The 11,105-nt window shown below is 35.4% G+C and overlaps 1 protein-coding gene across 2 annotated transcripts in view; it reads right to left on the reverse strand.

The window, feature by feature from the left end:
- Positions 1-8,917: 8,917 nt before the first annotated feature.
- LOC109178702 (pentatricopeptide repeat-containing protein At2g15690-like) overlaps positions 8,918-11,105 on the reverse strand; it is a 39,251-nt gene continuing 37,063 nt past the window's right edge. For both annotated transcript variants that reach the window (XM_019328240.1, XM_019328238.1), the window contains exon 3: positions 8,918-9,117. The gene's annotated coding sequence lies outside the window, so the exon portion shown is untranslated. The remainder of the gene's footprint in view (positions 9,118-11,105) is intronic.

Genomic DNA, 11,105 nt, shown 5'->3' on the forward strand with positions numbered 1-11,105 from the left:
AGTAATCACCATAGAGAAGGGCTTCCACCACTCTAAGCCTCCAACGGCCACCGGAGAATCAGACACAGCAGGACAGCCCACAGGTCTCAACGACTCAACGAGTAAGTGAGTCACTGTCTCTAAGAGAGTGAAAGTCTCGGAGACTCGGACTATAGAAATTAGATAAGAAGAGAGGACTCTAAGAGACTGGGACTATGAGAGTATGAGTCACAGAGAGAATCGGAGTAGAGAGAAGTCAGAGATAATGAGAGATTGAGAGAATTAGGGCCTCAGAGAGTGGAGTGAACGACTGCGCAATATGCAAAGGCGTACATATATAATAGGCTTATACGACATCGTACCATAGCATAGCTTAGCAAACCCTAGGAAACTTCGGATAGTTCGGGCGGGTCGGATGCATTTTTTGCCTACCCTATTCGAAGCACATTATCCGGCGTCGTTTCGCTTAGCGGATCGGATGTGTGTTGTCGGATTCGGCTCGGGTTCGGGTGCCTTGGTTCGGATCTCGGGTCGGGCAGATTTGTCGGATATGTTCGGTTTTGCACAGCCCTAAGTTGTATGTTTTGCTATGGTATGCCTTTAATTTATTGCTATGGAGTGACTCAGTGACTACTTAAGTGCTTAAACTATTTTGTATGTTTTGTTATAGTTGTATTACTTATTTATTTAGAATTATTTTATATTAATTTATTAATATCCGATTACAATCCGAAATCCGACAACGGATAACCGAAATCCGAATCTATGAAATCCAATAGGGTCTGTCCTTTAAAATTTACGGATTGGGGGGGGGGGATAGAAATCCGAAATCCAGTCAGATGGACGGATGAGAAATCCGATTCGTCCGTATCCGACAGATGCACAGCCCTAGGACTAGGTCCAGAACCTAACAATCAATAATTTTGACAACTAATTTATGTCAACTAAAATGGATTTTAATGTATAACATTTTTTACACTTACACTTGAAATTGAAAAAGAATTGCATCTAAAAAAAAAAATGGAAACAATAATTCCAAACTAGTCTAAGGACAAAGCATAAGAAAAGAAAAGATTCCTTCTAAAAATCTAAACATGTCTTTTAGCAGAGCTTTAACAATATATGTAGTGTTTATAGATCCTTTACCCCAAACATGTCTTTAGGGGAGTTTGAGGGCAAATTATTGTATGGACCATGGTCCACACAATGTTATGTGGACCATAACAAAAAGTACATTTTTAATATACTAAATGTACATTATTTTTGTACTAAATGTACATTATATAATATAATGTACACTCAGAACAAAAATAATGTATATCCCCTGTATACAATATACATTATTTTTTTACTGAATGTACATTATTTTATAATAGACAAAATATGGTCCACACAAGTTGTGTGGATCATGGTCCACACAATAATGATTGGAGTTTGAGAATGCTTTTAGCGAGAGAGTTGGACCTTTAATTTTAGCTTTAAATTATTATTTTTTAAAATTTATTGCTCCAATAAAAGTATTTTTGTTGTGCTCAAGAGGAATATTTGCTGCTGTGATCAAGTGAAGGTTGCTCAATGAAAGTTGTAATCAAGTCTCAAGTGATAGCTCAATCAAGTGAAATGATAGTCTTGATAAAGTGATATGTTTTGCCAAGGAAGTTTGTTAATTAGTACCAATTTTATGTTGGAGATATATTTTGGCAAAACATGAAGATTTGGAAAACAAATTAATTTCTTTCTTCAAATAATGAAATCTTGGTTGTCAACTACCATGTACTGTGATGGCATCACGATTATCCTTCCAAATGGATGGTCATATGTTCAAACTTTAATGGTGGTAGCGGCTTAGATTTTTTGGATTGAAAATGTTTGAGAAAGTATAGAACATATACTACCTAAAAATGAAATCTTTGTATAATTTGGTAAGCACAGGGAATAAATTAGGACCTTATTTTTCTTGTAAATAATAGGAAATGATTGTTTTACAATGAAATGTAACGCAAAAAGGAAATAAGTTTCATTTATCAAGAAAGATTCAAGATCTCGAGTTTCCTTTATCAAAAAATATTTAATATCTCATTTCAACAAAGATTGAGAATAAAGAAAAGGTCGATTTGAATGGAGAAGATCAACAAAGTATAAGAGAGCAAAAATTCAACATCAGATCATAGAGTTTGAGGAATTTTTGGGTATTGTAGATTCTTTTTTATTTTATTTCCCTTATTGTAAGTCTCAAACAACAATTTATTGTTATTCTTTATTAGGTTAAAGACTCTTTATAGGTGGTACACAAGATAAGAAAAATCTTGTGTGTTCTAAGTTCTTGTTTAATATACTAGATTGGGTTACAATTGGTAGATGGGTTTCTACAATTGTGTAAATTAGTCTTTTCAAATTTGGCTATAACCTTAGGAGGTGTTTGGTTCAAGTTATATAAGATAACTAAAGTTATATTTGTTTGGGAATATGTGATTCTCAAGTTTGGTTCAAATTATGTAATTTTTCCCGGGAATATCACATAACCTCCACATTAAGTTTTTAACTATTGGAAGAGAATGCGAGATGTCATCTAATTTCTTAGGTAATCTCACATTCCCTTGTCTTATTACTAGTTTTGGGCTTTTGGCATTTTAATCAAATTGTCTTATTACTGTTGTCTTATTTACATACCTTAGTTTTACACCAAACACAGGAATCTAATAGTAATTTAACATTCTGTGAACCAAATTAGAGTGTTTGGCACGCGCCAATCACCTTGTGGTCTAATGGACGAAGTGATTCTCTCATATAGGAGGTCATGAGTTCGAGCTTCAGTGGGACGATATTGACTCTTTGTGTTGTTAGAATGTGTGTTGTAATATCACAAATTATGCCCTGGAAACGTGTTCACCATGAATGGTGAACACGGATCCAAACAGTGTCGTTTTTACGGAATAAAAAAATTTAGTTAATGTGTTGTTAACGGCGCGCGTCTATTCAGATTATGAATTTTCTGTGATGAGATTATGAATGTACTGTAAATTCATAATCTCATAACAGAAAATTCATAATCGCATAAAAGAAAAACATTTATTAAATTATGAATTTTCTGTTATAAGATTATGAATTTACAGTTATGTAATTATAAATTTTCTGTAAATTTATAATCTCATAACATAAAATTCATAATTTCATAACAGAAAATTCATAATCGCATAAAATAAAAAAACATTTAATAAATTATGAATTTTATGTTATGAGATTATGAATTTACTGTAAATTCATAATCTCATAACATAAAATTCATAATCTCATACCAGAAAATTCATAATCTCATACCAGAAAATTCATAATTTCATAACAGAAAATTCATAATCACATAAAAGAAAATTCATAACTTCATAACTGCACATTCATAAATTCATGCCTACACATTCATAATTTATGAATGTTGAAGAAACTTGCGCGAAGAGGAAGTGAAACCGCGAAATGTGAAAATGAATAAGAAAATTCGCGCTGTTAATTAAGAAAAAAAATAACTGTTCCATGGCACAACGATTGTTGTAATACACCAAAATTTGCTGAATCTATATTCTACTGTCAGAATAGTTTTACATAACTAAATTAGGTCAACAAAGTTAACACTTCAAAAATCAACTTTTTACTTTTCGTACCATTATATAACTTGAACCAAACACCCCCTAAGGTTATAGCCAAATTTGGGACTTTATTCATATCAAATTTTAATATATTATCATATACATCTTTGGGACTTTATTCTAGCATTTTTGAAGGAGTTTTATTCTATCTTTTTTTTTTACCCTTAATATATTTACCTTTTATATCACATTTTGTTTTTTTTTTTGTTTTTTTTTTTTTTTTTGAAAACCAAAGAGAGAAACTCCATTAACCAAGAAGATGTGAAATACAAGTAGGTGGAGAAGACTCCCAGAATTCAAAGACAGACGAAGAACCAGTTACCCGTGCTAAGAAATGAGTCACATAATTCGTTGACCTCCTAATTACGTGACAAACAGACACGTTACCGATGTCACTAGCAATCACTTGACATTGCTAAATTAAACCTACTTACGAAAGATTCATCGAAACAGAATTGAAACTAATAACACAAAAATTTAAACAATCCAACTCTAAAATAAAAGAGTCAATTCCTTTTTTGGTCCTAGACTTATAGGCTTGGACAATTTTAGTCCTTCATAAAAAAATTTGCCACTTTATAGCCACTCTTATTGTAATGATGCCACTTTTAGTCCTTCGTCTAATTTTCCGTTTGTTGACTGTCTAAATGAGGGACACTTCTGTCATTCCAACGTGTTCTTCTTCTCAACATTTCTTTTCTTTTCCTACCGCCCCAATCGGAGCTCCGAACTAGTCAATGAATGGTGTTATGGTTTGACTGTTAATATCCGAACAATCGGAGCTCCGAACTGGAAATGGCAGAGCACGAGGAAAATCTGCACCACAAAGAAGAATTCTTGATGGAGAAGATTTCCAACAAAGATGATGAAATACAGTACCCGGCAGCTGCACTATGCCATGTATTGTTACAGGAAACTATTGGTAACTGCACTAGAGTGGTCCTTCCAAGAAAAGAAGAACAAGAAATTACTACAACCGGTGCCACCTATAATATACTCAAAATCCTTATTTTCTATAAAAGAAGAAATGAAATTGGAGCTACAGAACCCAAACAGCCAAAATTTGAGTCTCTGAAATGGCACATTGCTTCTAAAAACTAACCAAACAGCCAAAACTTGAGTCTCTCACTCTGATGAGAGTTCATCTAGTAGCACAAAAACCTCCAATTTCTTTACACTATGCTAGCATCAATTCATTACCGAACTATATATCCAGGAATACGATCTAGAGATTTGATGTCGATGGCTAATTGTTGCAGTCTAGAGATTTGAGCTCTTCATTTTGCTTCTGTTTCGCAATTTCCCCCAAAACTCAATAGTAAAGAAACATCTGGGAGGTGCGACGGACGGTTACGTTGCCGGAAAACGAAAATTTGGCAGAAATCGTGAGGATTCATCCAGAAGCTCAGACTGATCATCAATTAGGTGATTTACTAACAGATTGCATGTGATTTCCAGAAGTCGTATTCCAGAGGCGAGAGGAAGCCGATTCTCGTGTGTATGCCAGATTGGGGAATCCGAAGCAGTGCCACAACCCTGAGATTTGAACAAGAAACACAGAAGTAGGGATAGAGAAAAAGAAGATTGCAGAAGAAAGGGGGAATTTGCAGGAGAAATAAGGGAAGAGAAATTAGAGAGAAGAGATGAAGTAAAAGCAATAATTCATATTCATTCCCAAAAGATAATTCCAGTACTGCAATTCTATCCCTATATTCTAGCCATCCAATTCAACAAACTCCGGATTTTCCGGAAGGAGATAACAAAGAAATAACAATAAGAAAAATTAACATAGGTATTTATACGCTGTCGTATTGCTCCCAGCAGATGCTTGGTTCATGACATTCCCCTCCGCTTCACTTGATCCTTGTCCCCAAGGATACAAGGATCAAAATTTGGGACTGCCTTATTGTTGCATTTAATCTGATTTTTTCTTTATCTTTTTCTTAGTGACCTCCCTCATCCTGGCTTCTTTGGTCTTGCCTCTTAGGAGCACTTCCCTGCCATCTCTAAGGAAGGATATGCTTAGTGGTCTGGTGTGTATTTGAATTGGGGAAAATTGGTCTATCCAATCCATGCTTAAGACCATGTCACACCCCTCTAACCTCAGCAACCTAAAGTCTTTGGTAAACCTCTCATTTTGAACCTCCCACTGAAAATCCTTACACATTGCATCACAAGTTAATTTTTGGCCATTTGCCACTGTGACACTCAATGGGTTTGCCCTTCCAAACTCCCTCGTTATTTGACTTAGTATGGTGGGGTCCAAGAAGCTGTGGGTGCTGCCAGTATCCACCAAAATGGTAATATGCTCCCTGTTAGTTGTTCCTACCATTTTAATGACATTCATACCTTCACCACTAATAATAGTACACAAGGTTACTTCAACTTCTTCTTCTCATTGATGATCCCTACTGACATCCTCTTCAAGATCCCGGGGCACAACTTCTTCAATAATATTAAAGGTAGGACCTCTACACTTATGACCAGTGTTCCAAGACTCAAAGCACTTAAAGCACTTGTTCTGCTCTCTTAACTGATTTTTGAGTCTGCTAATTTCAGGGAGCTTAGCAGTAGAGTTCAAGGTGTTTGAGGCTGAAGATGTGGGTGGATTAGGGGTATTTTGAGACATGTATGGTTCTGGAGGTTTGGGGTTATAAGGGTTGGTATAATAGCTGGATTTTTGCTATTCTTTATGGATTTCTGGGTAATATATAAGGGTTTTTTAGATTCATTTGAACTAAGCCCCTTTTCATATTGCCTTGCAAGCCAAATAACATCCTCAAGGGACCTAGGCCTTGCAGATCTTACAAAACACCTAAGTTGTTGTCCCAATCTGGCTATGTAGTTATCCAAGAAGTATCCATCAGTTAAATAGGGGTAAGTTTGCAGTAACAAGCTTTTGAGTTCTTCAAATCTGTCTGTAAAATCATCTACACACTCAAGTTGTTTAAAAGCAGAAAATTCCTCCATTACATTCATACCATTTGCACCAAACCTCCTACATACTGAATCTGCAAAGTTTTGCCACTGAAATCCTGCCCTCAACCAATTAATGTAGCTCTCAAATCACACCCCAACTTTCCCAGCCAAGTTCACATACAAAATGTTCATTACTTCATCTCTAGGAATTCTTGAAAGCATAAAAAACCTTTCACATCTTATTATCCACAACCTGGGGTTCTCATAATGAAAGGTAGGGAATGCATGTTTATACCTCATCATTTGATCTCCTCCTTGGTTGTTTTGTCCTTGCCTTGCACCAAAACGAACCCTTCTGGTCATCCAAAGCCTGCCTGCATCCCTAGAATTCAAATTTGGATCGAAATGGTTCTCATCTTGGCCTGCATCTCCATCAGAGACTTCTTCCACCTCAACCTGATCTTCCACTACAGGCTCCTTGCTATGTCTTCTTCCTGGATCAACACTTCCTTCACCAGGGCTAGGTTGCTGAGGCTGAGACTGTCCATGGACTGAAGGTTGATCCATAGGGGGTGGAGGAGGTCTGTTCAGTCTTAGCAATTCCATGATCTCATCCTTCCAGCCCACCATGTGAGCTTTGAGCTCCTGGAAGGAGTCTTCTAGGCTTTGCTGCCCAGCTGCTATCTTACTGTTTTGCTCGAGCGCATTGGCTTCCAATAATCTTGCCTCAAACTCAGCTTGTTTTTCCTTTAGTGCGCAGAATCTATCTTCGTTGGTTACCATCCTTGCCCAGAAAAGGGAGCTCTGATACCAAATGCCACAACCCTGAGATTTGAACAAGAAACACAGAAGAAGAGATAGAGAAAAAGAAGATTGCAGAAGAAAGGGGAAATTTGCAGGAAAAATAAGGGAAGAGAAATTAGAGAGAAGAGATGAAGTAAAAGCGATAATTCATATTCATTCCCAAAAGATAATTCCAGTACTGCAATTCTATCCCTATATTCTAGTCATCCAATTCAACAAACTCCTGATTTTCCGGAAGAAATATCTGGAAGGAGATAACAAAGAAATAACAATATGAAAAATTAACATAGGTATTTATACGCTGTCGTCAATGTTGCAAAACACGTTAGGCGCCCCCTAGGCGCCAAGGGGGCGCCTAAGCGCCGATTTTTTATTTTTTATTTTAATTTTTTTTATTTTTTTTAATTAAAAAAAATTTTAAATTAAAAATTTTTAAAATTTAGTACTAAAACATAAGGTTTTCATAGTTATTTCTTAGAAACTATTTACAAAAATAGTTGTAAAATTGTTCAAAAGATTGTTTAAACCATCTAAATACATAAAAAACTAAAATTAAGAGTTAAAGAAGTATTTTTTTGAGAAATTAGTGGACCAAACCGGATGCTTGGTTCATGACAAGCAGGTATTGCTCCCAGCAGATGCTTGGTTGTCGTATTGCTCCCAGCAGATGCTTTGGTTCATGACAAGCAGGTTCAAGCAGATAGGTTAGCCAGAACTGGTAATCTGAATGAAATCTTAAAGGATTATCGGCCTATTGTGAGAATTTCAGAATCGAAATGGGCGAATTTGGTGGAGACAGAGGAGAGGTTGACTTTTGTTGGGAGATTCGCGAGGGAGATACCGTCGCTGGACACAATCAGAGCGCAGATTCGATCGATCCTTCGCCTAGATGGAGAGGTTCATATCGGATCATTGTACAGGAGAACGATTATGTTGCGATTATCATTGGAAGAATGGAATAGGATTGTAGACGTTTGTGGATGAGAGGCCAGGCGTCGGTGAGAAGGATATAATATGGAATGACAGAAATGCCCCTCATTTTATTTAGAGGGTCAACAAACAGAAAATTAGACGGAGGATCAAAAGTGGCACTATTATAATAAGAGTGGCCATAAAGTGGCAAAATTTGTTATGAAGAACTAAAATTATCCAAGTCATTATAAGTCTAGAACCAAAAAATGAATTGACTCAAAATAAAATTATTGCCTCCACAATCTTTGAGCGAAGCTAAAACCTCCTTAGCATCCACATTCCACTTAATGATATTAATCAGCGGTGGAGACCATACAGCACTGTTGCCACCTGCATTGCATGAGGATATGATGCGCCAAATATTTTGTCATCCGTTTTGCCATTTTTTGAAGCGGCTTTATTCAAACTTTTTTTACCCTTAATATATTTACTTTATATCAAATTTTAATATTATTTTTTATAGACTTTTTTGAATTCATTTGAACTTTACCCTCACTCAAAAAAAATTTCAGATCCGCCTCTGCTGCTAGCATCACTGTTGTGGTTGTGGGTATCATCAGTGCAGCTCTTGGGTAAGCTACAGAGCTGGCAGATGTAACACCATAAAAACACAATTCATATTTACTGAATTTGAAAACATTAATTGGCCTAATCCAGATTGAAATTCTTGACAAAGAGCTGGCAGATGAGATGTAACACCATAAAAAACATGTAAGCCAGCCCATCGAGTACTAAGCCCCCTCAACATACTCTTCTGTTTGCTCCATTGCAATATTCATGTATCCATCTATACACGCTAAAATGCCTGCAAAATACATAATGCCAAAAGCAACGTATGAATATAATGTATCTTCACGTACTAGTCCAATAACACAAGCAAATACGTACAGTGCAAACAGCCTTATCACTCCAGCAAAACAAACCCTTCATGATAGACTTTTGCATGTAAACAACAGTTGCACTCTTTCATATCAATGATTAGGAAATTTTAACAAAATGATCAGAGGACAACTCTTCCTTTCATACTCAACAGAAATATTATATTGTGTCCACATATTTCTCCATCACAAAGAATAGGTAATTTCTCATTCAGTATTTTGGTAGTTATGTTGTTTTTTCTCTTACTCAAATACTGAAACCGCGAGACTCAAAAATGAATGGAAATAATTTGATGAAGGTGCATTAGCACATGTTAAGTGCACATACAATAGTGCTTTCCTACATGGAATGCAAAACTGATATTTGGCTACTTTTTTTTTTAGATAGGTAGTACTAGGACTAGGAGCAATATTATGGCAACATCTCTAACAGATTGAAACTGTACTAAATCATATGTCCATAAATTTCAGTTTTCATTTTATCCTGATCTCCTAATGTGTCTGATATGAGTGTTATCTTTTTTTATTTTGAAACAAGTAGTCAAAGTACAGATGATAAAAAATGGACCAGGGAGGAAACCTGAGTCTCACTTTGGCCTTTTTTAGGCTTGTAAGTCTTTTGAGTCATTTTTAATATGTTGTTTTTAACAGTAATAAATTCTTATTTCCAAGTAATTCTTTGGTCTTAATGTCTGACAAGCATAGAAGTAACAAACTCACAAAAATGTTTCTCTTCAAATAAATAGCCATAAATAATAAAGATACCTAAGTACCTCGAAGATACACCAAGTAGAGAGCACAAGTGACCAACCTCGATAATCAACACCTAAGTTCATTTTGATGACCGTGGTGCACACAATAATTTTCCAGGTGCATGATGCCACCCAGGATGAAATGGAATTCGTTTTCCAATAAAGGCTCTTGGTTATAATATGTTGGTTTGACATTGGTTACAGATGAAGAAGCATGTCCGATCCATAAATGAATAGTTTGGCTAAGGCTAACTATTTCTACCTGGTGCTGTCAGGTTCATGCAATTAATGACATTTGGGAGAACACCAACATCAACGCGAACAAGAAAAAGAAAACAATATGATAAAGGACAGATTGAAAGCATGACTTCAGTTGTGAAGATCATGATGAATTAGCAAGTATTAATGGAGGATTATGGACCCATTTACACTCAACGAATTGAAGCACTAATTGAGCTCAAGCCACTTTAGTAATTTTGAAGGACTCAACCATATATACATTCTCCACAAATTTGAAGATAAGTATTGTACTGTTGCTACTGATATTATTACTAAGAAAATTACACATTCAGTACTATAACTATTGGAGTCTTGTTAATTTTAGTACGCGAACCAATTGTTAATTTTTAAATTCGAGTACTGAAATTAACAAAATTCCAATAGTCACGGGACCAAAAGTGTAATTTTCTCTTATTACTATTATTTCTTTTATGTTATTTTTTTTTATCAATTATTTAATTTGCCCAACCGCCAATTGGTTCGAACAATTCCATAATTGGCAATCTTCATGCTGTCACTTACATAATATGATATGATAAGCTCTCTGTGCTACCAATTGTATTGCAAGGCAAGTCTTGTGTTGTCACCTAATTAAATTATATGGTAAGCTCCGTGTTACTTTCTAAAATACATCATAAGCGGTCAAAGTACTTATGAAGTCCATGTACTATAGTGTTTTGTTCAATTTAGTGCTTGTACCTTTATTCTGTTCAATTTAGTCCCTATACTTTAAAATGTAGTAAAACTGAAGACAATTGTCCAAATCTCAATACGAACATGGTTGTAATTATTTATTTTGGTCATACTAATTTAATATATAGGTGGTAAAAATAATAAATTTTAAATATTTATAAAGTAATATATGAGTAGGAATATAAATATAT

This window comes from Ipomoea nil, unplaced genomic scaffold (genome assembly GCF_001879475.1).
Source record: "Ipomoea nil cultivar Tokyo-kokei standard unplaced genomic scaffold, Asagao_1.1 scaffold0865, whole genome shotgun sequence".
Lineage (NCBI taxonomy): Eukaryota > Viridiplantae > Streptophyta > Magnoliopsida > Solanales > Convolvulaceae > Ipomoea > Ipomoea nil.